Raw genomic sequence first — 24,253 nt, 5'->3', positions numbered from 1 at the left:
AGTAGAGCACGAACGGTTGGCCTCTGCTCCCACAGCCAAAGAGCCAGGACAAAAAACTTGAGCTGTGCCTCTTCTGCAAAAAGTCAGCTTTGCAACGGTGCCATCCGCATGGCTGTCGCTCCTCGATTTCCCAACTCAAAGTCCATTACAATGGAACCTCTTTGGCACCCGTGCTCGGCTGCCCAGCATCCCAGGGAGTAGAGCACGAACGGTTGGCCTCTGCTCCCACAGCCGAAGAGCCAGGGCAAAAAACTTGAGCTGTGCCTCTTCTGCAGAAAGTCAGCTTTGCAACGGTGCCATCCGCATTGTTGTCGCTCCTCGATTTCCCAACTCAATGTCCATTACAATGGAACCTCTTTGGCACCCGTGCTCGGCTGCCCAGCATCCCAGGGAGTAGAGCACGAACGGTTGGCCTCTGCTCCCACAGCCGAAGAGCCAGGGCAAAAAACTTGAGCTGTGCCTCTTCTGCAGAAAGTCAGCTTTGCAACGGTGCCATCCGCATTGCTGTCACTCCTCCATTTCCCAACTCAAAGTCCATTACAATGGAACCTCTTTGGCACCCGTGCTCGGCTGCCCAGCATCCCAGGGAGTAGAGCACGAACGGTTGGCCTCTGCTCCCACAGCCGAAGAGCCAGGGCAAAACACTTGAGCTGTGCCTCTTCTGCAGAAAGTCAGCTTTGCAACGCTGCCATCCGCATTGCTGTCGCTCCTTGATTTCCCAACTCAAAGTCCATTACAATGGAACCTCTTTGGCACCCGTGCTCGGCTGCCCAGCATCCCAGGGAGTAGAGCACGAACGGTTGGCCTCTGCTCCCACAGCCGAAGAGCCAGGGCAAAAAACTTGAGCTGGGCCTCTTCTGCAGAAAGTCAGCTTTGCAACGGTGCCATCCGCATGGCTGTCGCTCCTCGATTTCCCAACTCAAAGTCCATTACAATGGAACCTCTTTGGCACCCGTGCTCGGCTGCCCAGCATCCCAGGGAGTAGAGCACGAACATTCGGACCCTGCTCCCACAGCCGAAGAGCCAGGGCAAAAAACTTGAGCTGTGCCTCTTCTGCAGAAAGTCAGCTTTGCAACGGTGCCATCCGCATGACTGTCGCTCCTCGATTTCCCAACTCAAAGTCCATTAGAATGGAACCTCTTTGGCATCCGTGCTCGGCTGCCCAGCATCCCAGGGAGTAGAGGACGAACGGTTGGCCTCTGCTCCCACAGCCGAAGAGCCAGGGCAAAAAACTTGAGCTGTGCCTCTTCTGCAGAAAGTCAGCATTGCAACGCTGCCATCCGCATTGCTGTCGCTCCTCCATTTCCCAACTCAAAGTCCATTACAATGGAACCTCTTTGGCACCGGTGCCCGGCTGCACAGCATCCCAGGGAGTAGAGCACAAACGGTTGGCCTCTGCTCCCACAGCCGAAGAGCCAGGGCAAAAAACTTGAGTTGGGCCTCTTCTGCAGAAAGTCAGCTTTGCAACGGTGCCATCCGCATTGCTGTCGCTCCTCGATTTCCCAACTCAAAGTCCATTACAATGGAACCTCTTTGGCACCCGTGCCCGGCTGCCCAGTATCCCAGGGAGTAGAGCACCAACGGTTGGCCTCTGCTCCCACAGCCGAAGAGCCAGGGCAAAAAACTTGAGCTGTGCCTCTTCTGCAGAAAGTCAGCTTTGCAACGGTGCCATCCGCATGGCTGTCGCTCCTCGATTTCCCAACTCAAAGTCCATTACAATGGAACCTCTTTGGCACCCGTGCTCGGCTGCCCAGCATCCCAGGGAGTAGAGCACGAACGGTTGGCCTCTGCTCCCACAGCCGAAGAGCCAGGGCAAAAAACGTCAGCTGTGCCTCTTCTGCAGAAAGTCAGCTTTGCAACGGTGCCATCCGCATTGCTGTCGCTCCTCCATCTCCCAACTCAAAGTCCATTACAATGGAACCTCTTTGGCACCCGTGCTCGGCTGCCCAGCATCCCAGGGAGTAGAGCACGAACGGTTGGCCTCTGCTCCCACAGCTGAAGAGCCAGGGCAAAAAACTTGAGCTGTGCCTCTTCTGCAGAAAGTCAGCTTTGCAACGCTGCCATCTGCATTGCTGTCGCTCATCGATTTCCCAACTCAAAGTCCATTACAATGGAACCTCTTTGGCACCCGTGCTCGGCTGCCCAGCATCCCAGGGAGTAGAGCACAAACGGTTGGCCTCGGCTCCCACAGCCGAAGAGCCAGGGCAAAAAACTTGAGCTGTGCCTCTTCTGCAGAAAGTCAGCTTTGCAACCCTGCAATCCGCATGGCTGTCGCTCCTCGATTTCCCAACTCAAAGTCCATTACAATGGAACCTCTTTGGCACCCATGATGGGCTGCCCAGCATCCCAGGCAGTAGAGCACAAACGGTTGGCCTCTGCTCCCACAGCCGAAGAGCCAGGGCAAAAAACTTGAGCTGGGCCTCTTCTGCAGAAAGTCAGCTTTGCAACGGTGCCATCCGCATTGCTGTCGCTCCTTGATTTCCCAACTCAAAGTCCATTACAATGGAACCTCTTTGGCACCCGTGCTGGGCTGCCCAGCATCCCAGGGAGTAGAGCACGAACGGTTGGCCTCTGCTCCCACAGCCGAAGAGCCAGGGCAAAAAACTTGAGCTGTGCCTCTTCTGCAGAAAGTCAGCTTTGCAACGGTGCCATCCGCATGGCTGTCGCTCCTCGATTTCCCAACTCAAAGTCCATTACAATGGAACCTCTTTGGCACCCGTGCTCGGCTGCCCAGCATCCCAGGGAGTAGAGCACGAACGGTTGGCCTCTGCTCCCACAGCCGAAGAGCCAGGGCAAAAATCTTGAGCTGTGCCTCTTCTGCAGAAAGTCAGCTTTGCAACGGTGCCATCCGCATTGCTGTCGCTCCTCGATTTCCCAACTCAAAGTCCATTACAATGGAACCTCTTTGGCACCCGTGCTGGGCTGCCCAGCATCCCAGGGAGTAGAGCACGAACGGTTGGCCTCTGCTCCCACAGCCGAAGAGCCAGGGCAAAAAACTTGAGCTGTGCCTCTTCTGCAGAAAGTCAGCTTTGCAACGCTGCCATCCGCATTGCTGTCGCTCCTCGATTTCCCAACTCAAAGTCCATTACAATGGAACCTCTTTGGCTCCCGTGCTCGGCTGCCCAGCATCCCAGGGAGTAGAGCACGAACGGTTGGCCTCTGCTCCCACAGCCGAAGAGCCAGGGCAAAAAACTTGAGCTGTGCCTCTTCTGCAGAAAGTCAGCTTTGCAACGCTGCCATCCGCATTGCTGTCGCTCCTCGATTTCACAACTCAAAGTCCATTACAATGGAACCTCTTTGGCACCCGTGCTCGGCTGCCCAGCATCCCAGGGAGCAGAGTACAAACGGTTGGCCTCTGCTCCCACAGCCGAAGAGCCAGGGCAAAAAACTTGAGCTGTGCCTCTTCTGCAGAAAGTCAGCTTTGCAACGGTGCCATCCGCATTGCTGTCGCTCCTCCATTTCCCAACTCAAAGTCCATTACAATGGAACCTCTTTGGCACCCGTGCTGGGCTGCCCAGCATCCCAGGGAGTAGAGCACGAACGGTTGGCCTCTGCTCCCACAGCCGAAGAGCCAGGGCAAAAAACTTGAGCTGTGCCTCTTCTGCAGAAAGTCAGCTTTGCAACGGTGCCATCCGCATGGCTGTCGCTCCTCCATTTCCCAACTCAAAGTCCATTACAATGGAACCTCTTTGGCACCCGTGCTCGGCTGCCCAGCATCCCAGGGAGTAGAGCACGAACGGTTGGCCTCTGCTCCCACAGCCGAAGAGCCAGGGCAAAAAACTTGAGCTGGGCCTCTTCTGCAGAAAGTCAGCTTTGCAACGGTGCCATCCGCATTGCTGTCGCTCCTCGATTTCCCAACTCAAAGTCCATTACAATGGAACCTCTTTGGCACCCGTGCTGGGCTGCCCAGCATCCCAGGGAGTAGAGCACGAACATTCGGCCTCTGCTCCCACAGCCGAAGAGCCAGGGCAAAAAACTTGAGCTGGGCCTCTTCTGCAGAAAGTCAGCTTTGCAACGCTGCCATCCGCATTGCTGTCGCTCCTCGATTTCCCAACTCAAAGTCCATTACAATGGAACCTCTTTGGCACCCGTGCTGGGCTGCCCAGCATCCCAGGGAGTAGAGCACGAACGGTTGGCCTCTGCTCCCACAGCCGAAGAGCCAGGGCAAAAAACTTGAGCTGTGCCTCTTCTGCAGAAAGTCAGCTTTGCAACGGTGCCATCCGCATTGCTGTCGCTCCTCGATTTCCCAACTCAAAGTCCATTACAATGGAACCTCTTTGGCACCCGTGCTCGGCTGCCCAGCATCCCAGGGAGTAGAGCACGAACGGTTGGCCTCTGCTCCCACAGCCGAAGAGCCAGGGCAAAAAACGTGAGCTGTGCCTCTTCTGCAGAAAGTCAGCTTTGCAACGGTGCCATCCGCATGGCTGTCGCTCCTCGATTTCCCAACTCAAAGTCCATTACAATGGAACCTCTTTGGCACCCGTGCTGGGCTGCCCAGCATCCCAGGGAGTAGAGCACGAACGGTTGGCCTCTGCTCCCACAGCCGAAGAGCCAGGGCAAAAAACTTGAGCTGTGCCTTTTCTGCAGAAAGTCAGCTTTGCAACGCTGCCATCCGCATGGCTGTCACTCCTCGATTTCCCAACTCAAAGTCCATTACAATGGAACCTCTTTGGCACCCGTGCTCGGCTGCCAGCATCCCAGGGAGTAGAGCACGAACGGTTGGCCTCTGCTCCCACAGCCGAAGAGCCAGGGCAAAAAACTTGAGCTGGGCCTCTTCTGCAGAAAGTCAGCTTTGCAACGGTGGCATCCGCATGGCTGTCGCTCCTCGATTTCCCAACTCAAAGTCCATTACAATGGAACCTCTTTCGCACCCGTGCTCGGCTGCCCAGCATCCCAGGGAGTAGAGTACAAACGGTTGGCCTCTGCTCCCACAGCCGAAGAGCCAGGGCAAAAAACGTGAGCTGTGCCTCTTCTGCAGAAAGTCAGCTTTGCAACGCTGCCATCCGCATTGCTGTCGCTCCTCGATTTCCCAACTCAAAGTCCATTACAATGGAACCTCTTTGGCACCCGTGCTCGGCTGCCCAGCATCCCAGGGAGTAGAGCACGAACGGTTGGCCTCTGCTCCCACAGCCGAAGAGCCAGGGCAAAAAACTTGAGCTGTGCCTCTTCTGCAGAAAGTCAGCTTTGCAACGCTGCCATCCGCATTGCTGTCGCTCCTCCATTTCCCAACTCAAAGTCCATTACAATGGAACCTCTTTGGCACCCGTGCTCGGTTGCCCAGCATCCCAGGGAGTAGAGCACGAACGGTTGGCCTCTGCTCCCACAGCCGAAGAGCCAGGGCAAAAAACTTGAGCTGTGCCTTTTCTGCAGAAAGTCAGCTTTGCAACGCTGCCATCCGCATTGCTGTCGCTCCTCGATTTCCCAACTCAAAGTCCATTACAATGGAACCTCTTTGGCACCCGTGCTCGGCTGCCCAGCATCCCAGGGAGTAGAGCACGAACATTCGGCCTCTGCTCCCACAGCCGAAGAGCCAGGGCAAAAAACTTGAGCTGGGCCTCTTCTGCAGAAAGTCAGCTTTGCAACGCTGGCATCCGCATGGCTGTCACTCCTCGATTTCCCAACTCAAAGTCCATTACAATGGAACCTCTTTGGCACCCGTGCTCGGCTGCCCAGCATCCCAGGGAGTAGAGCATGAACGGTTGGCCTCTGCTCCCACAGCCGAAGAGCCAGGGCAAAAAACTTGAGCTGTGCCTCTTCTGCAGAAAGTCAGCTTTGCAACGGTGCCATCCGCATTGCTGTCGCTCCTCCATTTCCCAACTCAAAGTCCATTACAATGGAACCTCTTTGGCACCCGTGCTGGGCTGCCCAGCATCCCAGGGAGTAGAGCACGAACGGTTGGCCTCTGCTCCCACAGCCGAAGAGCCAGGGCAAAAAACTTGAGCTGTGCCTCTTCTGCAGAAAGTCAGCTTTGCAACGGTGCCATCCGCATGGCTGTCGCTCCTCCATTTCCCAACTCAAAGTCCATTACAATGGAACCTCTTTGGCACCCGTGCTCGGCTGCCCAGCATCCCAGGGAGTAGAGCACGAACGGTTGGCCTCTGCTCCCACAGCCGAAGAGCCAGGGCAAAAAACTTGAGCTGGGCCTCTTCTGCAGAAAGTCAGCTTTGCAACGGTGCCATCCGCATTGCTGTCGCTCCTCGATTTCCCAACTCAAAGTCCATTACAATGGAACCTCTTTGGCACCCGTGCTGGGCTGCCCAGCATCCCAGGGAGTAGAGCACGAACATTCGGCCTCTGCTCCCACAGCCGAAGAGCCAGGGCAAAAAACTTGAGCTGGGCCTCTTCTGCAGAAAGTCAGCTTTGCAACGCTGCCATCCGCATTGCTGTCGCTCCTCGATTTCCCAACTCAAAGTCCATTACAATGGAACCTCTTTGGCACCCGTGCTGGGCTGCCCAGCATCCCAGGGAGTAGAGCACGAACGGTTGGCCTCTGCTCCCACAGCCGAAGAGCCAGGGCAAAAAACTTGAGCTGTGCCTCTTCTGCAGAAAGTCAGCTTTGCAACGGTGCCATCCGCATTGCTGTCGCTCCTCGATTTCCCAACTCAAAGTCCATTACAATGGAACCTCTTTGGCACCCGTGCTCGGCTGCCCAGCATCCCAGGGAGTAGAGCACGAACGGTTGGCCTCTGCTCCCACAGCCGAAGAGCCAGGGCAAAAAATGTGAGCTGTGCCTCTTCTGCAGAAAGTCAGCTTTGCAACGGTGCCATCCGCATGGCTGTCGCTCCTCGATTTCCCAACTCAAAGTCCATTACAATGGAACCTCTTTGGCACCCGTGCTGGGCTGCCCAGCATCCCAGGGAGTAGAGCACGAACGGTTGGCCTCTGCTCCCACAGCCGAAGAGCCAGGGCAAAAAACTTGAGCTGTGCCTCTTCTGCAGAAAGTCAGCTTTGCAACGCTGCCATCCGCATGGCTGTCACTCCTCGATTTCCCAACTCAAAGTCCATTACAATGGAACCTCTTTGGCACCCGTGCTCGGCTGCCAGCATCCCAGGGAGTAGAGCACGAACGGTTGGCCTCTGCTCCCACAGCCGAAGAGCCAGGGCAAAAAACTTGAGCTGGGCCTCTTCTGCAGAAAGTCAGCTTTGCAACGGTGGCATCCGCATGGCTGTCGCTCCTCGATTTCCCAACTCAAAGTCCATTACAATGGAACCTCTTTCGCACCCGTGCTCGGCTGCCCAGCATCCCAGGGAGTAGAGTACAAACGGTTGGCCTCTGCTCCCACAGCCGAAGAGCCAGGGCAAAAAACGTGAGCTGTGCCTCTTCTGCAGAAAGTCAGCTTTGCAACGCTGCCATCCGCATTGCTGTCGCTCCTCGATTTCCCAACTCAAAGTCCATTACAATGGAACCTCTTTGGCACCCGTGCTCGGCTGCCCAGCATCCCAGGGAGTAGAGCACGAACGGTTGGCCTCTGCTCCCACAGCCGAAGAGCCAGGGCAAAAAACTTGAGCTGTGCCTTTTCTGCAGAAAGTCAGCTTTGCAACGCTGCCATCCGCATGGCTGTCGCTCCTCGATTTCACAACTCAAAGTCCATTACAATGGAACCTCTTTGGCACCCGTGCTGGGCTGCCCAGCATCCCAGGGAGTAGAGCACGAACGGTTGGCCTCTGCTCCCACAGCCGAAGAGCCAGGGCAAAAAACTTGAGCTGTGCCTCTTCTGCAGAAAGTCAGCTTTGCAACGCTGCCATCCGCATTGCTGTCGCTCCTCCATTTCCCAACTCAAAGTCCATTACAATGGAACCTCTTTGGCACCCGTGCTCGGTTGCCCAGCATCCCAGGGAGTAGAGCACGAACGGTTGGCCTCTGCTCCCACAGCCGAAGAGCCAGGGCAAAAAACTTGAGCTGTGCCTTTTCTGCAGAAAGTCAGCTTTGCAACGCTGCCATCCGCATTGCTGTCGCTCCTCGATTTCCCAACTCAAAGTCCATTACAATGGAACCTCTTTGGCACCCGTGCTCGGCTGCCCAGCATCCCAGGGAGTAGAGCACGAACGGTTGGCCTCTGCTCCCACAGCCGAAGAGCCAGGGCAAAAAACTTGAGCTGGGCCTCTTCTGCAGAAAGTCAGCTTTGCAACGCTGGCATCCGCATGGCTGTCACTCCTCGATTTCCCAACTCAAAGTCCATTACAATGGAACCTCTTTGGCACCCGTGCTCGGCTGCCCAGCATCCCAGGGAGTAGAGCATGAATGGTTGGCCTCTGCTCCCACAGCCGAAGAGCCAGGGCAAAAAACTTGAGCTGTGCCTCTTCTGCAGAAAGTCAGCTTTGCAACGGTGCCATCCGCATTGCTGTCGCTCCTCCATTTCCCAACTCAAAGTCCATTACAATGGAACCTCTTTGGCACCCGTGCTGGGCTGCCCAGCATCCCAGGGAGTAGAGCACGAACGGTTGGCCTCTGCTCCCACAGCCGAAGAGCCAGGACAAAAAACTTGAGCTGTGCCTCTTCTGCAGAAAGTCAGCTTTGCAACGGTGCCATCCGCATTGCTGTCGCTCCTCCATTTCCCAACTCAAAGTCCATTACAATGGAACCTCTTTGGCACCCGTGCTGGGCTGCCCAGCATCCCAGGGAGTAGAGCACGAACATTCGGCCTCTGCTCCCACAGCCGAAGAGCCAGGGCAAAAAACTTAAGCTGGGCCTCTTCTGCAGAAAGTCAGCTTTGCAACGGTGGCATCCGCATGGCTGTCACTCCTCGATTTCCCAACTCAAAGTCCATTACAATGGAACCTCTTTGGCACCCGTGCTCGGCTGCCCAGCATCCCAGGGAGTAGAGCACGAACGGTTGGCCTCTGCTCCCACAGCCGAAGAGCCAGGGCAAAAAACTTGAGCTGGGCCTCTTCTGCAGAAAGTCAGCTTTGCAACGCTGCCATCCGCATGGCTGTCGCTCCTCGATTTCCCAACTCAAAGTCCATTACAATGGAACCTCTTTGGCACCCGTGCTCGGCTGCCCAGCATCCCAGGGAGTAGAGTACAAACGGTTGGCCTCTGCTCCCACAGCCGAAGAGCCAGGGCAAAAAACGTGAGCTGTGCCTCTTCTGCAGAAAGTCAGCTTTGCAAGGCTGCCATCCGCATTGCTGTCGCTCCTCGATTTCCCAACTCAAAGTCCATTACAATGGAATCTCTTTGGCACCCGTGCTCGGCTGCCCAGCATCCCAGGGAGTAGATTACAAACGGTTGGCCTCTGCTCCCACAGCCGAAGAGCCAGGGCAAAAAACGTGAGCTGTGCCTCTTCTGCAGAAAGTCAGCTTTGCAACGCTGCCATCCGCATTGCTGTCGCTCCTCGATTTCCCAACTCAAAGTCCATTACAATGGAACCTCTTTGTCACCCGTGCTCGGCTGCCCAGCATCCCAGGGAGTAGAGCACGAACGGTTGGCCTCTGCTCCCACAGCCGAAGAGCCAGGGCAAAAAACTTGAGCTGTGCCTCTTCTGCAGAAAGTCAGCTTTGCAACGGTGCCATCCGCATGGCTGTCGCTCCTAGATTTCACAACTCAAAGTCCATTACAATGGAACCTCTTTGGCACCCGTGCTGGGCTGCCCAGCATCCCAGGGAATAGAGCACGAACGGTTGGCCTCTGCTCCCACAGCCGAAGAGCCAGGGCAAAAAACTTGAGCTGTGCCTCTTCTGCAGAAAGTCAGCTTTGCAACGGTGCCATCCGCATTGCTGTCGCTCCTCCATTTCCCAACTCAAAGTCCATTACAATGGAACCTCTTTGGCACCCGTGCTCGGCTGCCCAGCATCCCAAGGAGTAGAGCACGAACGGTTGGCCTCTGCTCCCACAGCCGAAGAGCCAGGGCAAAAAACTTGAGCTGTGCCTTTTCTGCAGAAAGTCAGCTTTGCAACGCTGCCATCCGCATTGCTGTCGCTCCTCGATTTCCCAACTCAAAGTCCATTACAATGGAACCTCTTTGGCACCCGTGCTGGGCTGCCCAGCATCCCAGGGAGTAGAGCACGAACGGTTGGCCTCTGCTCCCACAGCCGAAGAGCCAGGGCAAAAAACTTGAGCTGGGCCTCTTCTGCAGAAAGTCAGCTTTGCAACGGTGCCATCCGCATGGCTGTCACTCCTCGATTTCCCAACTCAAAGTCCATTACAATGGAACCTCTTTGGCACCCGTGCTCGGCTGCCCAGCATCCCAGGGAGTAGAGCACGAATGGTTGGCCTCTGCTCCCACAGCCGAAGAGCCAGTGCAAAAAACGTGAGCTGTGCCTCTTCTGCAGAAAGTCAGCTTTGCAACGCTGCCATCCGCATGGCTGTCGCTCCTCGATTTCCCAACTCAAAGTCCATTACAATGGAACCTCTTTGGCACCCGTGCTGGGCTGCCCAGCATCCCAGGGAGTAGAGCACGAACGGTTGGCCTCTGCTCCCACAGCCGAAGAGCCAGGACAAAAAACTTGAGGTGGGCCTTTTCTGCAGAAAGTCAGCTTTGCAACGGTGCCATCCACATTGCTGTAGCTCCTCGATTTCACAACTCAAAGTCCATTACAATGGAACCTCTTTGGCACCCGTGCTCGGCTGCCCAGCATCCCAGGGAGTAGAGTACAAACGGTTGGCCTCTGCTCCCACAGCCGAAGAGCCAGGGCAAAAAACTTGAGCTGTGCCTCTTCTGCAGAAAGTCAGCTTTGCAACGCTGCCATCCGCATTGCTGTCGCTCCTCGATTTCCCAACTCAAAGTCCATTACAATGGAACCTCTTTGGCACCCGTGCTCGGCTGCCCAGCATCCCAGGGAGTAGAGCACGAACGGTTGGCCTCTGCTCCCACAGCCGAAGAGCCAGGGCAAAAAACTTGAGCTGTGCCTCTTCTGCAGAAAGTCAGCTTTGCAACGGTGCCGTCCGCATGACTGTCGCTCCTCCATTTCCCAACTCAAAGTCCATTACAATGGAACCTCTTTGGCACCCGTGCTTGGTTGCCCAGCATCCCAGGGAGTAGAGCACGAACGGTTGGCCTCTGCTCCCACAGCCGAAGAGCCAGGGCAAAAAACTTGAGCTGTGCCTCTTCTGCAGAAAGTCAGCTTTGCAACGGTGCCATCCGCATTGCTGTCGCTCCTCGATTTCCCAACTCAAAGTCCATTAAAATGGAACCTCTTTGGCACCCGTGCTCGGCTGCCCAGCATCCCAGGGAGTAGAGCACGAACGGTTGGCCTCTGCTCCCACAGCCGAAGAGCCAGGGCAAAAAACGTGAGCTGTGCCTCTTCTGCAGAAAGTCAGCTTTGCAACGGTGCCATCCGCATGGCTGTCGCTCCTCGATTTCCCAACTCAAAGTCCATTACAATGGAACCTCTTTGGCACCCGTGCTGGGCTGCCCAGCATCCCAGGGAGTAGAGCACGAACGGTTGGCCTCTGCTCCCACAGCCGAAGAGCCAGGGCAAAAAACTTGAGCTGTGCCTCTTCTGCAGAAAGTCAGCTTTGCAAAGCTGCCATCCGCATGGCTGTCACTCCTCGATTTCCCAACTCAAAGTCCATTACAATGGAACCTCTTTGGCACCCGTGCTCGGCTGCCAGCATCCCAGGGAGTAGAGCACGAACGGTTGGCCTCTGCTCCCACAGCCGAAGAGCCAGGGCAAAAAACTTGAGCTGTGCCTCTTCTGCAGAAAGTCAGCTTTGCAACGGTGCCATCCGCATTGCTGTCGCTCCTCCATTTCCCAACTCAAAGTCCATTACAATGGAACCTCTTTGGCACCCGTGCTGGGCTGCCCAGCATCCCAGGGAGTAGAGCACGAATGGTTGGCCTCTGCTCCCACAGCCGAAGAGCCAGGGCAAAAAACTTGAGCTGGGCCTCTTCTGCAGAAAGTCAGCTTTGCAACGCTGCCATCCGCATTGCTGTCGCTCCTCGATTTCCCAACTCAAAGTCCATTACAATGGAACCTCTTTGGCACCCGTGCTCGGCTGCCCAGCATCCCAGGGAGTAGAGCACGAACGGTTGGCCTCTGCTCCCACAGCCAAAGAGCCAGGGCAAAAAACTTGAGCTGTGCCTCTTCTGTAGAAAGTCAGCTTTGCAACGGTGCCATCCGCATTGCTGTCGCTCCTCGATTTCCCAACTCAAAGTCCATTACAATGGAACCTCTTTGGCACCCGTGCTCGGCTGCCCAGCATCCCAGGGAGTAGAGCACGAACGGTTGGCCTCTGCTCCCACAGCCGAAGAGCCAGGGCAAAAAACTTGAGCTGGGCCTCTTCTGCAGAAAGTCAGCTTTGCAACGCTGCCATCCGCATGGCTGTCGCTCCTCGATTTCCCAACTCAAAGTCCATTACAATGGAACCTCTTTGGCACCCGTGCTCGGCTGCCCAGCATCCCAGGGAGTAGAGTACAAACGGTTGGCCTCTGCTCCCACAGCCGAAGAGCCAGGGCAAAAAACGTGAGCTGTGCCTCTTCTGCAGAAAGTCAGCTTTGCAACGCTGCCATCCGCATTGCTGTCGCTCCTCGATTTCCCAACTCAAAGTCCTTTACAATGGAACCTCTTTGGCACCCGTGCTCGGCTGCCCAGCATCCCAGGGAGTAGAGCACGAACGGTTGGCCTCTGCTCCCACAGCCGAAGAGCCAGGGCAAAAAACTTGAGCTGTGCCTTTTCTGCAGAAAGTCAGCTTTGCAACGCTGCCATCCGCATGGCTGTCACTCCTCGATTTCACAACTCAAAGTCCATTACAATGGAACCTCTTTGGCACCCGTGCTGGGCTGCCCAGCATCCCAGGGAGTAGAGCACGAACGGTTGGCCTCTGCTCCCACAGCCGAAGAGCCAGGGCAAAAAACTTGAGCTGTGCCTCTTCTGCAGAAAGTCAGCTTTGCAACGCTGCCATCCGCATTGCTGTCGCTCCTCCATTTCCCAACTCAAAGTCCATTACAATGGAACCTCTTTGGCACCCGTGCTCGGTTGCCCAGCATCCCAGGGAGTAGAGCACGAACGGTTGGCCTCTGCTCCCACAGCCGAAGAGCCAGGGCAAAAAACTTGAGCTGTGCCTTTTCTGCAGAAAGTCAGCTTTGCAACGCTGCCATCCGCATTGCTGTCGCTCCTCGATTTCCCAACTCAAAGTCCATTACAATGGAACCTCTTTGGCACCCGTGCTCGGCTGCCCAGCATCCCAGGGAGTAGAGCACGAACATTCGGCCTCTGCTCCCACAGCCGAAGAGCCAGGGCAAAAAACTTGAGCTGGGCCTCTTCTGCAGAAAGTCAGCTTTGCAACGCTGGCATCCGCATGGCTGTCACTCCTCGATTTCCCAACTCAAAGTCCATTACAATGGAACCTCTTTGGCACCCGTGCTCGGCTGCCCAGCATCCCAGGGAGTAGAGCACGAATGGTTGGCCTCTGCTCCCACAGCCGAAGAGCCAGGGCAAAAAACTTGAGCTGTGCCTCTTCTGCAGAAAGTCAGCTTTGCAACGGTGCCATCCGCATTGCTGTCGCTCCTCCATTTCCCAACTCAAAGTCCATTACAATGGAACCTCTTTGGCACCCGTGCTGGGCTGCCCAGCATCCCAGGGAGTAGAGCACGAACGGTTGGCCTCTGCTCCCACAGCCGAAGAGCCAGGACAAAAAACTTGAGCTGTGCCTCTTCTGCAGAAAGTCAGCTTTGCAACGGTGCCATCCGCATTGCTGTCGCTCCTCCATTTCCCAACTCAAAGTCCATTACAATGGAACCTCTTTGGCACCCGTGCTGGGCTGCCCAGCATCCCAGGGAGTAGAGCACGAACGGTTGGCCTCTGCTCCCACAGCCGAAGAGCCAGGGCAAAAAACGTGAGCTGGGCCTCTTCTGCAGAAAGTCAGCTTTGCAACGCTGCCATCCGCATGGCTGTCACTCCTCGATTTCCCAACTCAAAGTCCATTACAATGGAACCTCTTTGGCACCCGTGCTCGGCTGCCCAGCATCCCAGGGAGTAGAGCATGAACGGTTGGCCTCTGCTCCCACAGCCGAAGAGCCAGGGCAAAAAACTTGAGCTGGGCCTCTTCTGCAGAAAGTCAGCTTTGCAACGGTGCCATCCGCATGGCTGTCGCTCCTCGATTTCCCAACTCAAAGTCCATTACAATGGAACCTCTTTGGCACCCGTGCTGGGCTGCCCAGCATCCCAGGGAGTAGAGTACAAACGGTTGGCCTCTGCTCCCACAGCCGAAGAGCCAGGGCAAAAAACGTGAGCTGTGCCTCTTCTGCAGAAAGTCAGCTTTGCAAGGCTGCCATCCGCATTGCTGTCGCTCCTCGATTTCCCAACTCAAAGTCCATTACAATGGAATCTCTTTGGCACCCGTGCTCGGCTGCCCAGCATCCCAGGGAGTAGATTACAAACGGTTGGCCTCTGCTCCCACAGCCGAAGAGCCAGGGCAAAAAACGTGAGCTGTGCCTCTTCTGCAGAAAGTCAGCTTTGCAACGCTGCCATCCGCATTGCTGTCGCTCCTCGATTTCCCAACTCAAAGTCCATTACAATGGAACCTCTTTGTCACCCGTGCTCGGCTGCCCAGCATCCCAGGGAGTAGAGCACGAACGGTTGGCCTCTGCTCCCACAGCCGAAGAGCCAGGGCAAAAAACTTGAGCTGTGCCTCTTCTGCAGAAAGTCAGCTTTGCAACGGTGCCATCCGCATGGCTGTCGCTCCTAGATTTCCCAACTCAAAGTCCATTACAATGGAACCTCTTTGGCACCCGTGCTGGGCTGCCCAGCATCCCAGGGAATAGAGCACGAACGGTTGGCCTCTGCTCCCACAGCCGAAGAGCCAGGGCAAAAAACTTGAGCTGTGCCTCTTCTGCAGAAAGTCAGCTTTGCAACGGTGCCATCCGCATTGCTGTCGCTCCTCCATTTCCCAACTCAAAGTCCATTACAATGGAACCTCTTTGGCACCCGTGCTCGGCTGCCCAGCATCCCAAGGAGTAGAGCACGAACGGTTGGCCTCTGCTCCCACAGCCGAAGAGCCAGGGCAAAAAACTTGAGCTGTGCCTTTTCTGCAGAAAGTCAGCTTTGCAACGCTGCCATCCGCATTGCTGTCGCTCCTCGATTTCCCAACTCAAAGTCCATTACAATGGAACCTCTTTGGCACCCGTGCTGGGCTGCCCAGCATCTCAGGGAGTAGAGCACGAACGGTTGGCCTCTGCTCCCACAGCCGAAGAGCCAGGGCAAAAAACTTGAGCTGGGCCTCTTCTGCAGAAAGTCAGCTTTGCAACGGTGCCATCCGCATGGCTGTCACTCCTCGATTTCCCAACTCAAAGTCCATTACAATGGAACCTCTTTGGCACCCGTGCTCGGCTGCCCAGCATCCCAGGGAGTAGAGCACGAATGGTTGGCCTCTGCTCCCACAGCCGAAGAGCCAGGGCAAAAAACGTGAGCTGTGCCTCTTCTGCAGAAAGTCAGCTTTGCAACGGTGCCATCCGCATGGCTGTCGCTCCTCGATTTCCCAACTCAAAGTCCATTACAATGGAACCTCTTTGGCACCCGTGCTCGGCTGCCCAGCATCCCAGGGAGTAGAGCACGAACGGTTGGCCTCTGCTCCCACAGCCGAAGAGCCAGGACAAAAAACTTGAGGTGGGCCTTTTCTGCAGAAAGTCAGCTTTGCAACGGTGCCATCCACATTGCTGTAGCTCCTCCATTTCACAACTCAAAGTCCATTACAATGGAACCTCTTTGGCACCCGTGCTCGGCTGCCCAGCATCCCAGGGAGTAGAGTACAAACGGTTGGCCTCTGCTCCCACAGCCGAAGAGCCAGTGCAAAAAACGTGAGCTGTGCCTCTTCTGCAGAAAGTCAGCTTTGCAACGCTGCCATCCGCATTGCTGTCGCTCCTCGATTTCCCAACTCAAAGTCCATTACAATGGAACCTCTTTGGCACCCGTGCTCGGCTGCCCAGCATCCCAGGGAGTAGAGCACGAACGGTTGGCCTCTGCTCCCACAGCCGAAGAGCCAGGGCAAAAAACTTGAGCTGTGCCTCTTCTGCAGAAAGTCAGCTTTGCAACGGTGCCATCCGCATGACTGTCGCTCCTCGATTTCCCAACTCAAAGTCCATTACAATGGAACCTCTTTGGCACCCGTGCTTGGTTGCCCAGCATCCCAGGGAGTAGAGCACGAACGGTTGGCCTCTGCTCCCACAGCCGAAGAGCCAGGGCAAAAAACTTGAGCTGTGCCTCTTCTGCAGAAAGTCAGCTTTGCAACGCTGCCATCCGCATTGCTGTCGCTCCTCGATTTCCCAACTCAAAGTCCATTACAATGGAAACTCTTTGGCACCCGTGCTCGGCTGCCCAGCATCCCAGGGAGTAGAGCACGAACGGTTGGCCTCTGCTCCCACAGCCGAAGAGCCAGGGCAAAAAACTTGAGCTGGGCCTCTTCTGCAGAAAGTCAGCTTTGCAACGGTGCCATCCGCATTGCTGTCGCTCCTCGATTTCCCAACTCAAAGTCCATTACAATGGAACCTCTTTGGCACCCGTGCTGGGCTGCCCAGCATCCCAGGGAGTAGAGCACGAACGGTTGGCCTCTGCTCCCACAGCCGAAGAGCCAGGGCAAAAAACTTGAGCTGTGCCTCTTCTGCAGAAAGTCAGCTTTGCAACGCTGCCATCCGCATTGCTGTCGCTCCTCCATTTCCCAACTCAAAGTCCATTACAATGGAACCTCTTTGGCACACGTGCTCGGCTGCCCAGCATCCCAGGGAGTAGAGCACGAACGGTTGGCCTCTGCTCCCACAGCCGAAGAGCCAGGGCAAAAAACGTGAGCTGTGCCTCTTCTGCAGAAAGTCAGCTTTGCAACGGTGCCATCCGCATGGCTGTCGCTCCTCGATTTCCCAACTCAAAGTCCATTACAATGGAACCTCTTTGGCACCCGTGCTGGGCTGCCCAGCATCCCAGGGAGTAGAGCACGAACGGTTGGCCTCTGCTCCCACAGCCGAAGAGCCAGGGCAAAAAACTTGAGCTGTGCCTCTTCTGCAGAAAGTCAGCTTTGCAACGCTGCCATCCGCATTGCTGTCGCTCCTCGATTTCCCAACTCAAAGTCCATTACAATGGAACCTCTTTGGCACCCGTGCTCGGCTGCCCAGCATCCCAGGGAGTAGAGCACGAACGGTTGGCCTCTGCTCCCACAGCCAAAGAGCCAGGGCAAAAAACTTGAGCTGGGCCTCTTCTGCAGAAAGTCAGCTTTGCAACGCTGCCATCCGCATTGCTGTCGCTCCTCCATTTCCCAACTCAAAGTCCGTTACAATGGAACCTCTTTGGCACCCGTGCTCGGCTGCCCAGCATCCCAGGGAGTAGAGCACGAACGGTTGGCCTCTGCTCCCACAGCCGAAGAGCCAGGGCAAAAAACTTGAGCTGTGCCTCTTCTGCAGAAAGTCAGCTTTGCAACGCTGCCATCCGCATTGCTGTCGCTCCTCCATTTCCCAACTCAAAGTCCATTACAATGGAACCTCTTTGGCACCCGTGCTCGGCTGCCCAGCATCCCAGGGAGTAGAGCACGAACGGTTGGCCTCTGCTCCCACAGCCGAAGAGCCAGGGCAAAAAACGTGAGCTGTGCCTCTTCTGCAGAAAGTCAGCTTTGCAACGGTGCCATCCGCATGGCTGTCGCTCCTCGATTTCCCAACTCAAAGTCCATTACAATGGAACCTCTTTGGCACCCGTGCTGGGCTGCCCAGCATCCCAGGGAGTAGAGCACGAACGGTTGGCCTCTGCTCCCACAGCCGAAGAGCCAGGGCAAAAAACTTGAGCTGTGCCTCTTCTGCAGAAAGTCAGCTTTGCAACGCTGCCATCCGCATTGCTGTCGCTCCTCGATTTCCCAACTCAAAGTCCATTACAATGGAACCTCTTTGGCACCCGTGCTGGGCTGCCCAGCATCCCAGGGAGTAGAGCACGAACGGTTGGCCTCTGCTCCCACAGCCAAAGAGCCAGGGCAAAAAACTTGAGCTGGGCCTCTTCTGCAGAAAGTCAGCTTTGCAACGCTGCCATCCGCATTGCTGTCGCTCCTCCATTTCCCAACTCAAAGTCCGTTACAATGGAACCTCTTTGGCACCCGTGCTCGGCTGCCCAGCATCCCAGGGAGTAGAGCACGAACGGTTGGCCTCTGCTCCCACAGCCGAAGAGCCAGGGCAAAAAACTGGAGCTGTGCCTCTTCTGCAGAAAGTCAGCTTTGCAACGGTGCCATCCGCATTGCTGTCGCTCCTCGATTTCCCAACTCAAAGTCCATTACAATGGAACCTCTTTGGCACCCGTGCTCGGCTGCCAGCATCCCAGGGAGTAGAGCACGAACGGTTGGCCTCTGCTCCCACAGCCGAAGAGCCAGGGCAAAAAACTTGAGCTGGGCCTCTTCTGCAGAAAGTCAGCTTTGCAACGCTGTCATCCGCATTGCTGTCGCTCCTCCATTTCACAACTCAAAGTCCATTACAATGGAACCTCTTTGGCACCCGTGCTCGGCTGCCCAGCATCCCAGGGAGTAGAGCACGAACATTCGGCCTCTGCTCCCACAGCCGAAGAGCCAGGGCAAAAAACTTGAGCTGTGCCTCTTCTGCAGAAAGTCAGCTTTGCAACGCTGCCATCCGCATTGCTGTCGCTCCTCCATTTCCCAACTCAAAGTCCATTACAATGGAACCTCTTTGGCACCCGTGCTCGGCTGCCCAGCATCCCAGGGAGTAGAGCACGAACGGTTGGCCTCTGCTCCCACAGCCGAAGAGCCAGGGCAAAAAACTGGACCTGTGCCTCTTCTGCAGAAAGTCAGCTTTGCAACGGTGCCATCCGCATGACTGTCACTCCTCGATTTCCCAACTCAAAGTCCATTACAATGGAACCTCTTTGGCACCAGTGCTTGGTTGCCCAGCATCCCAGGGAGTAGAGCACGAACGGTTGGCCTCTGCTCCCACAGCCGAAGAGCCAGGGCAAAAAACTTGAGCTGTGCCTCTTCTGCAGAAAGTCAGCTTTGCAACGCTGCCATCTCCATTGCTGTCGCTCCTCCATTTCCCAACTCAAAGTCCATTACAATGGAACATCTTTGGTACCCGTGCTCGGCTGCCCAGCATCCCAGGGAGTAGAGCACGAACGGTTGGCCTCTGCTCCCACAGCCGAAGAGCCAGGGCAAAAAACTTGAGCTGTGCCTCTTCTGCAGAAAGTCAGCTTTGCAACGCTGCCATCCGCATTGCTGTCGCTCCTCCATTTCCCAACTCAAAGTCCATTACAATGGAACCTCTTTGGCACCCGTGCTCGGCTGCCCAGCATCCCAGGGAGTAGAGCACAAACGGTTGGCCTCTGCTCCCACAGCCGAAGAGCCAGGGCAAAAAACTTGAGCTGTGCCTCTTCTGCAGAAAGTCAGCTTTGCAACGCTGCCATCCGCATGGCTGTCGCTCCTCGATTTCCCAACTCAAAGTCCATTACAATGGAACCTCTTTGGCACCCGTGCTGGGCTGCCCAGCATCCCAGGGAGTAGAGCACGAACATTCGGCCTCTGCTCCCACAGCCGAAGAGCCAGGGCAAAAAACTTGAGCTGGGCCTCTTCTGCAGAAAGTCAGCTTTGCAACGCTGCCATCCGCATGGCTGTCGCTCCTCGATTTCCCAACTCAAAGTCCATTACAATGGAACCTCTTTGGCACCCGTGCCCGGCTGCCCAGCATCCCAGGGAGTAGAGCACGAACGGTTGGCCTCTGCTCCCACAGCCGAAGAGCCAGGGAGAAAAACTTGAGCTGTGCCTCTTCTGCAGAAAGTCAGCTTTGCAACGCTGCCATCCGCATTGCTGTCGCTCCTCCATTTCCCAACTCAAAGTAAATTACAATGGAACCTCTTTGGCACCCGTGCTCGGCTGCCCAGCATCCCAGGGAGTAGAGCACGAACGGTTGGCCTCTGCTCCCACAGCCGAAGAGCCAGGGCAAAAAACTTGAGCTGTGCCTCTTCTGCAGAAAGTCAGCTTTGCAACGGTGCCATCCGCATTGCTGTCGCTCCTCGATTTCCCAACTCAAAGTCCATTACAATGGAACCTCTTTGGCACCCGTGCTCGACTGCCCAGCATCCCAGGGAGTAGAGCACGAACGGTTGGCCTCTGCTCCCACAGCCGAAGAGCCAGGACAAAAAACTTGAGCTGTGCCTCTTCTTCAGAAAGTCAGCTTTGCAACGGTGCCATCCACATGGCTGTCGCTCCTCGATTTCCCAACTCAAAGTCCATTACAATGGAACCTCTTTGGCACCCGTGCTCGGCTGCCCAGCATCCCAGGGAGTAGAGCACGAACGGTTGGCCTCTGCTCCCACAGCCGAAGAGCCAGGGCAAAAAACTTGAGCTGGGACTCTTCTGCAGAAAGTCAGCTTTGCAACGCTGCCATCCGCATTGCTGTCGCTCCTCCATTTCCCAACTCAAAGTCCATTACAATGGAACCTCTTTGGCACCCGTGCTCGGCTGCCCAGCATCCCAAGGAGTAGAGCACGAACGGTTGGCCTCTGCTCCCACAGCCGAAGAGCCAGGGCAAAAAACTTGAGCTGTGCCTTTTCTGCAGAAAGTCAGCTTTGCAACGCTGCCATCCGCATTGCTGTCGCTCCTCGATTTCCCAACTCAAAGTCCATTACAATGGAACCTCTTTGGCACCCGTGCTCGGCTGCCCAGCATCCCAGGGAGTAGAGCACGAACATTCGGCCTCTGCTCCCACAGCCGAAGAGCCAGGGCAAAAAACTTGAGCTGGGCCTCTTCTGCAGAAAGTCAGCTTTGCAACGGTGCCATCCGCATGGCTGTCACTCCTCGATTTCCCAACTCAAAGTCCATTACAATGGAACCTCTTTGGCACCCGTGCTCGGCTGCCCAGCATCCCAGGGAGTAGAGTACAAACGGTTGGCCTCTGCTCCCACAGCCGAAGAGCCAGGGCAAAAAACTTGAGCTGGGCCTCTTCTGCAGAAAGTCAGCTTTGCAACGCTGCCATCCGCATTGCTGTCGCTCCTCGATTTCCCAACTCAAAGTCCATTACAATGGAACCTCTTTGGCACCCGTGCTCGGCTGCCCAGCATCCCAAGGAGTAGAGCACGAACGGTTGGCCTCTGCTCCCACAGCCGAAGAGCCAGGGCAAAAAACTTGAGCTGTGCCTCTTCTGCAGAAAGTCAGCTTTGCAACGCTGCCATCCGCATTGCTGTCGCTCCTCCATTTCCCAACTCAAAGTCCATTACAATGGAACCTCTTTGGCACCCGTGCTCGGCTGCCCAGCATCCCAGGGAGTAGAGCACGAACGGTTGGCCTCTGCTCCCACAGCCGAAGAGCCAGGGCAAAAAACTTGAGCTGTGCCTCTTCTGCAGAAAGTCAGCTTTGCAACGGTGCCATCCGCATGGCTGTCGCTCCTCCATTTCCCAACTCAAAGTCCATTACAATGGAACCTCTTTGGCACCCGTGCTTGGTTGCCCAGCATCCCAGGGAGTAGAGCACGAACGGTTGGCCTCTGCTCCCACAGCCGAAGAGCCAGGGCAAAAAACTTGAGCTGTGCCTCTTCTGCAGAAAGTCAGCTTTGCAACGCTGCCATCCACATTGCTGTCGCTCCTCGATTTCCCAACTCAAAGTCCATTACAATGGAACCTCTTTGGCACCCGTGCTCGGCTGCCCAGCATCCCAGGGAGTAGAGCACGAACGGTTGGCCTCTGCTCCCACAGCCGAAGAGCCAGGGCAAAAAACTTGAGCTGGGACTCTTCTGCAGAAAGTCAGCTTTGCAATGCTGCCATCCGCATTGCTGTCGCTCCTCCATTTCCCAACTCAAAGTCCATTACAATGGAACCTCTTTGGCACCCGTGCTCGGCTGCCCAGCATCCCAGGGAGTAGAGCACGAACGGTTGGCCTCTGCTCCCACAGCCGAAGAGCCAGGGCAAAAAACTTGAGCTGTGCCTTTTCTGCAGAAAGTCAGCTTTGCAACGGTGCCATCCACATTGCTGTCGCTCCTCGATTTCACAACTCAAAGTCCATTACAATGGAACCTCTTTGGCACCCGTGCTCGGCTGCTCAGCATCCCAGGGAGTAGAGCACGAACGGTTGGCCTCTGCTCCCACAGCCGAAGAGCCAGGGCAAAAAACTTGAGCTGTGCCTCTTCTGCAGAAAGTCAGCTTTGCAACGCTGCCATCCGCATTGCTGTCGCTCCTCGATTTCCAAACTCAAAGTCCATTACAATGGAACCTCTTTGGCACCCGTGCTCGGCTGCCCAGCATCCCAGGGAGTAGAGCACCAACGGTTGGCCTCTGCTCCCACAGCCGAAGAGCCAGGGCAAAAAACTTGAGCTGTGCCTCTTCTGCAGAAAGTCAGCTTTGCAACGCTGCCATCCGCATTGCTGTCGCTCCTCCATTTCCCAACTCAAAGTAAATTACAATGGAACCTCTTTGGCACCCGTGCTCGGCTGCCCAGCATCCCAGGGAGTAGAGCACGAACGGTTGGCCTCTGCTCCCACAGCCGAAGAGCCAGGGCAAAAAACTGGACCTGTGCCTCTTCTGCAGAAAGTCAGCTTTGCAACGGTGCCATCCGCATGGCTGTCGCTCCTCGATTTCCCAACTCAAAGTCCATTACAATGGAACCTCTTTGTCACCCGTGCTCGACTGCCCAGCATCCCAGGGAGTAGAGCACGAACGGTTGGCCACTACTCCCACAGCCGAAGAGCCAGGGCAAAAAACTTGAGCTGTGCCTCTTCTGCAGAAAGTCAGCTTTGCAACGCTGTCATCCGCATTGCTGTCGCTCCTCGATTTCACAACTCAAAGTCCATTACAATGGAACCTCTTTGGCACCCGTGCTGGGCTGCCCAGCATCCCAGGGAGTAGAGTACAAACGGTTGGCCTCTGCTCCCACAGCCGAAGAGCCAGGGCAAAAAACTTGAGCTGTGCCTCTTCTGCAGAAAGTCAGCTTTGCAACGCTGCCATCCGCATGGCTGTCGCTCCTCGATTTCCCAACTCAAAGTCCATTACAATGGAACCTCTTTGGCACCCGTGCTGGGCTGCCCAGCATCCCAGGGAGTAGAGCACGAACGGTTGGCCTCTGCTCCCACAGCCGAAGAGCCAGGGCAAAAAACTTGAGCTGTGCCTCTTCTGCAGAAAGTCAGCTTTGCAACGGTGCCATCCGCATGGCTGTCGCTCCTCGATTTCCCAACTCAAAGTCCATTACAATGGAACCTCTTTGGCACCCGTGCTGGGCTGCCCAGCATCCCAGGGAGTAGAGCACGAACGGTTGGCCTCTGCTCCCACAGCCGAAGAGCCAGGACAAAAAACTTGAGCTGGGCCTCTTCTGCAGAAAGTCAGCTTTGCAACGGTGCCATCCGCATTGCTGTCGCTCCTCGATTTCCCAACTCAAAGTCCATTACAATGGAACCTCTTTGGCACCCGTGCTCGGCTGCCCAGCATCCCAAGGAGTAGAGCACGAACGGTTGGCCTCTGCTCCCACAGCCGAAGAGCCAGGGCAAAAAACTTGAGCTGTGCCTTTTCTGCAGAAAGTCAGCTTTGCAACGCTGCCATCCGCATTGCTGTCGCTCCTCGATTTCCCAACTCAAAGTCCATTACAATGGAACCTCTTTGGCACCCGTGCTCGGCTGCCCAGCATCCCAGGGAGTAGAGCACGAACATTCGGCCTCTGCTCCCACAGCCGAAGAGCCAGGGCAAAAAACTTGAGCTGGGCCTCTTCTGCAGAAAGTCAGCTTTGCAACGGTGCCATCCGCATGGCTGTCACTCCTCGATTTCCCAACTCAAAGTCCATTACAATGGAACCTCTTTGGCACCCGTGCTCGGCTGCCCAGCATCCCAGGGAGTAGAGTACAAACGGTTGGCCTCTGCTCCCACAGCCGAAGAGCCAGGGCAAAAAACTTGAGCTGTGCCTCTTCTGCAGAAAGTCAGCTTTGCAACGCTGCCATCCGCATTGCTGTCGCTCCTCCATTTCCCAACTCAAAGTCCATTACAATGGAACCTCTTTGGCACCCGTGCTCGGCTGCCCAGCATCCCAGGGAGTAGAGCACGAACGGTTGGCCTCTGCTCCCACAGCCGAAGAGCCAGGGCAAAAAACTTGAGCTGGGCCTCTTCTGCAGAAAGTCAGCTTTGCAACGGTGCCATCCGCATGGCTGTCGCTCCTCCATTTCCCAACTCAAAGTCCATTACAATGGAACCTCTTTGGCACCCGTGCTTGGTTGCCCAGCATCCCAGGGAGTAGAGCACGAACGGTTGGCCTCTGCTCCCACAGCCGAAGAGCCAGGGCAAAAAACTTGAGCTGTGCCTCTTCTGCAGAAAGTCAGCTTTGCAACGCTGCCATCCACATTGCTGTCGCTCCTCGATTTCCCAACTCAAAGTCCATTAC

This window comes from Psittacula echo, assembly GCF_963264785.1.
Source record: "Psittacula echo genome assembly, contig: SCAFFOLD_36, whole genome shotgun sequence".
NCBI lineage: Eukaryota > Metazoa > Chordata > Aves > Psittaciformes > Psittacidae > Psittacula > Psittacula echo.
The sequence above is the reverse complement of the archived record's forward strand: the minus strand, read 5'-3'. Positions refer to the sequence as shown.